Genomic DNA, 7,180 nt, shown 5'->3' on the forward strand with positions numbered 1-7,180 from the left:
GTGTGTGTGTGTGTGTGTGTGTGTGTGTGGTGTGTGTGTGTATGTGTGCGAGCATGTGTCTGTGACAGGGCACCAAAACTTTCACAGGAACTGGAAGCAAAGTGATACAGGCTGTTGATAAAACCAACGCTTGTACTATAGATCGTTTGCAGACGTAAGTTACTGTGTGACTGTACTCATATCACCCAGTGTTGAGAGATTACAGTCTCTCTCTCCACACACACACACACAAACACACACACACACACACACACACACACACACACACACACACACACACACACACACACACACACACCACACACACACACACACCACACACACACACACACACACACACACAACACACACAGTCTTGTACAGCTAACCTTGTGGGGACACACAATTCAGTCCCATTCAAAATCCTATTTTCCCTCACCTAACCCGTACTCTTACCCTAACCTTAACACCTAACCCTTAACCTAAACCTAACCTTAACTAACCTTAACCCTACACCTAACTCGTAACCCTAACCCGTACTCTTACTTTTACCCTAACCAAAACCTAACTTAACCCTAAAACTAACCCTAGTCCTCTAACCCTTACATAATTTAACCCTAACACTAATTCTAACCTTACCCTAAACCCACTAGAAATAGCATTTGACCTTGTGGGGACTAACAAAATGTTGGTCAAATTTGGTCAATTTTGTTTTGTTTACTATTCTTGTGGGACTTCTGGTCCTCACAAGATGGTTAAACCGCACGTCACACACGCACACACACACACACACACACACACACACACACACACACACACCGACACACACCACACACACACACACACACACACACACACACACACACACACACACACACACACACACACACACACACACACACACACACACAGCAGGCATCTCGTCACAGCATGCAAATGTTGTGAAAACAGAAGGTGTAGAAGCACATATTTTTACTAAATGGAAAACCTATTTTTTGGGGCATTGTGGTCCTTGGGAGTATTTTGTGTGTATGTGTGTGTRTGTGTGTGTGTATGTGTGGTGCCTCCGGTGTTAAGCTTTACAAGGGGAGAGAGGCTGGTCACTGTCCACTATCTCTGTCCACATACAGCATTTAATCACATTCCCTGTCGGCCCGTATAAATCTGTACAGACCCAATTAAACATAGCCCTTAGCACCCTCATACTMAAATAGTATCAGGCCATGTCTTCGCTATATAGCAGAGGAACAGCCGAGTAAACATGGGAGCACCAGTTTCCAGTTGAAGGTTTAATAATGAATCGAACACATGACAATCACTGTGACATCACAATGGGTAATTGTAGTCACATAAAAAAAAAAGGTGATTGTAGTAGAAATTTGTGATAAATAAATGAAAAAAAGATTTAATGTATAAAAAACGACGAAACAAACCAATACAGTGTACATAACATATGCAACCCATGAATGAATATAGCACAGAGACAAAACCAACGTTTGGAGAACAGTTGTTTTTCTTGGTATGTACTGTAACTGAAGCCCGTAGTACAGCCCTGTCCTGAAGTGCTATGATAATASAGGAAATGCAGACATGAGGACAGACAATCTACAATTAAACCACGGATAAACATCATTTTAATATTTTGGAAAATAAGAAAAATACTCCATGATTGCATTGAATAATGTGCTTATCGTTGACTACTTAAATTATTCGGGTACAACTACCAGAGGTGATTTTAAAATCGCAAAATGTAATTATTAAACATCCTGATATAAATTATATCAAATTACACAGTCTAACACATACTTTAACACTTGCATTTTTATTAGCTGTTTGTTTTCTAAAAATGTCCATTCTAAAAATAAGCAGAATTTACAGCCTTCCATATGTGAAATAAAAACTATGATATAATTGGGTTTTAAAATGTTTATATAAAAATTATTTTATTCAAACCAACTTTTAGCTTATGCTGAAAAAAAAGAGGRATTTTGGGCATCTCGCAATTGAATTGCACAAAACAAAATTAAAAAGTGCAAAAAAATKACAAATAAATATATTTTTAAGTAAAGGCATATTTGGCAAAGGGCACTGTCATATTAAAATATCAATACTATAAATATGTTTTATTTATAAAGAGTAAAAAATGTGTTCTCGCCRTGGAACATTTGGAGATGGCAGAGGGGAAAGAGAGGGAACCGAAAGCCAATGTGAAGCGTTGTTAGGATGGAGAGTTGTGTTTGGCCTGGTATGTAAATAACTAACTAGTACGGGTTAATAGCAGCTCTGTGCTCTCAGATGTAACGTGACAAGAAAATATAAAAACTGTTAAATATCCTCTTCTACAGTTCATTTAAACGAAGCTGATTATCTTACTAAAATGTTGTGCAGAAGATCAGACAAGAGACTAAAATGTGTATGAAAAATAATATCACGGTTTGCTAAGGATTGTATCTGACCATCAGTGTCATTCCTGTCCCTTCCTGTCCACCCAGATAACAAAACAAAGGAATAATTAAGTCAGAGACGACGTTGTGCGCCCCAACCCGTCTCGTGCACGCCCAACCCGTCTCGTGCACACGCATGCCCACCAAATGTGTAAATCCTGGCCCATTCCCCCTGAAACTTGATGGTTGTTGAACTTATTTTTAGTGTCATTTGATAAGCTTCCCTGGTTGCACAGAGACATCCCACTGACCCAGCCACTGGTCATTGTCTATACTGGTTCCCATCAAAACCGGGCGCGCTTTGTCAGGTTTCGACTCGAATATCCATTTTGCATCTGAAGTACTGTATCCAAAGTGACTGGATCGTTGGAGCCTTTTCTATTCAGCTGCTGCCTTTCCTCCCCCACARTGCTCCTCTCTCGCTGACATCATTTTGGGATTGGTGTCATGACAGCGCTCTTGAGAAATCTACAACAAATATATATATACATATATAACTACCGCTTTTTTTTTTGGTGGTGGGGTCGACACGTGCGAGGCTTGGTAACGTAATTTCTGCAAATGAACAATACTTATCCGTCCGTCGCATCCGTTGCCTTGGTTTTGCGTTTGGGTTTCGGACAGCCAGGGTGCACCAAACCGTCACCAAGGAGACAGGATGGGATGGCCTCTTTCTCTCCAAATAATGCACATACAGTTATAGGTCATTCAATGTCAAAAGGCTTAAAAAAAAAAGACGATCAAATCTTCACAGGCTGCTGCTTGCTGTTCTCTTTAATTATTTTAATTAAACTTTGATATTCTGCTGCCGAAGCTAAAGGGCTGAGACTGGAGAGAGGCAGGGAGGCCCTTGGAGAATTGGAGACAGAGGGGGACGGGTAGCAGTGAAGTGGGAGACAGCTGTATCTATATCTTAAAACTCTTCAACTGACTGACTGGCAGGTTTATGGGTTGTGATGTTGTACGCCTTAGTGAGCATACAGCAGATTGCATCAAAACATTGGGGAAACACAGCCAAGCACCATGTCAGGGGCTTTAGGCGTCCATCCCTCAAAAGTAGTCAGAGTGGAGAGTTGTGGTGGTCTGGTCAGAGGGGCTGTCCTGTTCTGGCCTGGCCCGCGGTGGGATAACGCTCTAGTAACTCCCCTTGTCCCCAGTGCATAATGAAAGAAAGGTGTCTTCACAAAACTAAAGGGCAATGTCTTAGCTACTGCTTCCAATACCTTAGGGCGTCCTGGCTGTCCACAGTTTGTCATGCGTGTGCACTTCTCAGTGTTAAAATGACAGGATCTGCAGTCAAAGGGGGTCCCGCCGGGCATCTTTCAACGATAGTGGAGGGAGAGAAGTTGGAGAGGCTTTGTGACGAGATGTTGCCAAGAGGCGATGGACTTGTGCACTGTGTGTCGAGGCCCTCTGGGAGTATTGCTACTGCCATGCTAACGGCACAGCCTCGCCCGTTCTCTCTCGCTCTGCATGTTTCTTTTTTTTAAGATAGCTTCCGTCTGTGTCCATGAAATGAGGTYTTCCACAGAAGGCGCAATATGGTCAGAATATGTTAAGCTTTTAGAGCGCACAAAAAAAGCTAACCAGATCCGATTGGCCACGTTTCGTGCCGCACTGTTTATTTGCTTTGGCCTCTTGTGAAGTTAAAAAAAGGACAAGTTAAAAAAAATATAAAGTTATATCCCTGTTATGGAAGGATGGAAATATGAAAATGTTCTTATAAGTAAGATGCTTTTGGATATGACAGGAGACATCGTGGAGAAAGAGATTCCACTTTGAGCACAATACTGAGAGAAGCAAATGAATAGTGGTTTTGGACACTTATAGTCTTCTGGATATTAAGTCTTCAAACACATATTTGAATGTTGAAGAYGTTCTCCTTTGTGTTCGTCTTCTAACGGTTCTGCACACGGTTGAAATTAATACATCTCCCCTGAAAAGAGAAAGAATAATACATTGTATTAGTCTTGGATCAATAACATCCCTCCAAACATTCCCATACATTCATCACTATTGAAAAAAGTTATTTATAAATTAAATCATTGTAATATTTGTTTCAGTTAATATTATTCAAAATTAAATTGTAATATTTTATCACCATCTCTTCCCTCGCTCCTGTGTGTGTGGTGTGTGGTGTGTGTGTGTGTGTGTGTGTGTGTGTTTGTGTGTGTGTGTGTGTGGTGGTGTGTGTGTGTGTGTGTGTGGTGTGTGTGTGTGTGTGTGTGTGTGTGTGTGTGTGTGTGTGTGTGTGTGTGTGTGTGTGTGTGTGTGTGTGTGTGTGCCTCTGAAACTGGCCCAGTTACAGTAGATTACACACTGCCAAGTCAGAGCTCAGTGAACATGATCAGGGGCTGGAATGCAGGCCAGTTAGCCAGCTCCAGTTAGACAGCTCCAACCTATAACCACGCCCCACTATTGCCAGCCCATTACCAGCTCCATTACCTACCAGCCTAGCCAGCTTCACAGTTACCATCCAACCCTATACCCCAGCCCCAATTAGCCAGCTCCAGTTAACCAGTTCCAGTTAACCAGCTCCAACCCTATACCCAGCCCCAATTAGCCAGCTCAGTTAACCAGCTCCAGTTAACCAGCTCCAACCCTATACCCCAGCCCAATTAGCCAGCTCCAGTTAACCAGCTCTATACACCCAGCCCCAGTTAGCCAGCTCCAGTTAGCCAGCTCCAGCACTCTACCCCAGCCCCAGTTAGCCAGCTCCAGTTAGCCAGCTCCAGCACACTATACCCCAGCCCCAGTTAGCCAGCTCCAGTTAACCAGCTCCAGCCCTATACCCTGCCCCAGTTAGCCAGCTCCAGTTAACCAGTCCAACCCTATACCCCAGCCCCATTAGCCAGCTCCATAACCAGCTCTATACCCCAGCCCAGTTAGCCAGCTCCAGTTAGCCAGTCCAGCACTCTACCCCAGCCCCAGTTAGCCAGCTCCAGTTAGCCAGCTCCAGCCAGCTATATCCGCCCTACGCCCCAGTTAGCCGCTCCAGTTACCAGCTCCAGCCCTATACCCAGCCCCAGTTAGCCAGCTCCAGTTAACAGCTCCAGCCTATCGTCCCTATACCCTAGCCCCAGTTAGCCAGCTCCAGCTCCAGCACTATACCCCAGCCCCAGTTAGCCAGCTCCAGTTAACCAGCTCCAGCCCTATACCCTAGCCCAGTTAGCCAGCTCCATCTCCAGCCCTGTACACCAGCCCCAGTTAGCTAGCTCCAGTTAGCCAGCTAAAGTTAGCCAGCTCCAGCACTAATACCCAGCTCCAGTTAGCCAGCTAAAGTTAGCCAGCTCCAGCACTATACCCAGCCTCCAGTTAGCCAGCTAAAGTTAGCCAGCTCCAGCACTATCCCAGCTCCAGTTAGCCAGCTAAAGTTAGCCAGCTCCAGCCTATACCCCAGCTCCAGTTAGCCAGCTAAAGTTAGCCAGCTCCAGCCATACCCCAGCTCCAGTTAGCCAGCTAAAGTTAGCCAGCTCCAGCATACCCCAGCTCCAGTTAGCCAGCTAAGTTAGCCAGCTCCAGCACTATACGCCCAGCTCCAGTTAGCCAGCTAAAGTTAGCCAGCTCCAGCCCTATACCCGCTCCAGTTAGCCAGCTCAGCACTCCAGATCCCAGCTCCAGTTAGCCAGTTCTATAGCCCAGGCCCAATTAGCCAGCTCCAGTTAGCCAGTTCTAATAGCCCAGGCCCAATTAGCCAGCTCCAGTTAGCGCCTTATACGCCTCATCAGCTCGTTAGCCAGTGCCAGTTAACCAGCCGTCTATACCGCCAGCCGCCATATTACCAGCTCCAGTTAGCCAGCTCTAATACCCCAGCCCCAAATAGCACGCCCTCCTCTGTTAGCCAGCTCCATTAACCCAGCTCCAGCCCATAACCAGCCCAGTTAGCCAGCTCCAGTTAAGCCAGCTCCATCCTGTACACCAGCCCCAGTTGAGCTAGCTCCAGTTAGCCAGCTCGAGCCCTATACCCAGCTCGCAGTTAACCAGCTAAAGTTAGCCAGCTCCAGCACTCTACCCCAGCTCCAGTTAGCCAGCTAAAGTTAGCCAGCTCCAGCACTATACCCAGCTCCAGTTAGCCAGCAAAAGTTAGCGCTCCAGCCGTATATCCCAGCTGCCAAGTTAGCCAGCTAAAGTTAGCCAGCTCCAGCCCTATACCCCAGCTTCAGTTAGCCAGCTAAAGTTAGCAGCTCCAGCACTATACCCCAGCTCCAGTTAGCCAGCTCCAGCCCTACACCCAGCTCCAGTTAGCCAGCTAAAGTTAGCCACTCCAGCCCTATATCCCAGCTCCAGTTAGCCAGCTAAAGTTAGCCAGCTCCAGCCCTATACCCCAGCTTAGTACCAGCTCAGTAGCAGCTCCAGCACTATACCCCAGCTCCAGTTAGCCAGCTCCACACTATTCCCCAGCTCCAGTTAAGCCAGCAAAAGTAGCCAGCTCCAGCACTATACCCCAGCTCCAGTTAGCCAGGCAAAAGTTAGCCAGCTATAGCACTATATCCGCAGCTCCAGTACCAGCATCCAGCTCCAGCACTATTCCCCAGCTCCAGTTAGCCAGCTCCAGCCCTATACCCGGCTCCAGTTAGCCAGCTCCAGTTAACCAGCTCAACACTATAACCAGACCCAATTAGCCGGCTCCAGTTAGCCAGCCCTGTACCCCAGCCCCAGTTAAGCCAGCTCCAGTTAAGCCAGCTCCAGCACTATACCCCAGCCCAGTTAGCCAGCTCCAGTTAGCCAGCTCAGTTAACCAGCTCCAACACTATAAT

The 7,180-nt window shown here is 46.1% G+C and overlaps 1 non-coding gene across 1 annotated transcript in view; it reads right to left on the reverse strand.

Moving 5' to 3' along the window:
• Positions 1-1,253: 1,253 nt before the first annotated feature.
• Positions 1,254-7,180, reverse strand: part of LOC112072305 (uncharacterized) — a 65,078-nt gene continuing 59,151 nt past the window's right edge. The window contains exon 3 of the transcript XR_011476153.1: positions 1,254-4,359. This is a non-coding gene — a transcript (uncharacterized protein). The remainder of the gene's footprint in view (positions 4,360-7,180) is intronic.

This window comes from Salvelinus sp. IW2-2015, unplaced genomic scaffold (assembly GCF_002910315.2).
Source record: "Salvelinus sp. IW2-2015 unplaced genomic scaffold, ASM291031v2 Un_scaffold1885, whole genome shotgun sequence".
Taxonomy (NCBI): Eukaryota; Metazoa; Chordata; class Actinopteri; order Salmoniformes; family Salmonidae; genus Salvelinus; species Salvelinus sp. IW2-2015.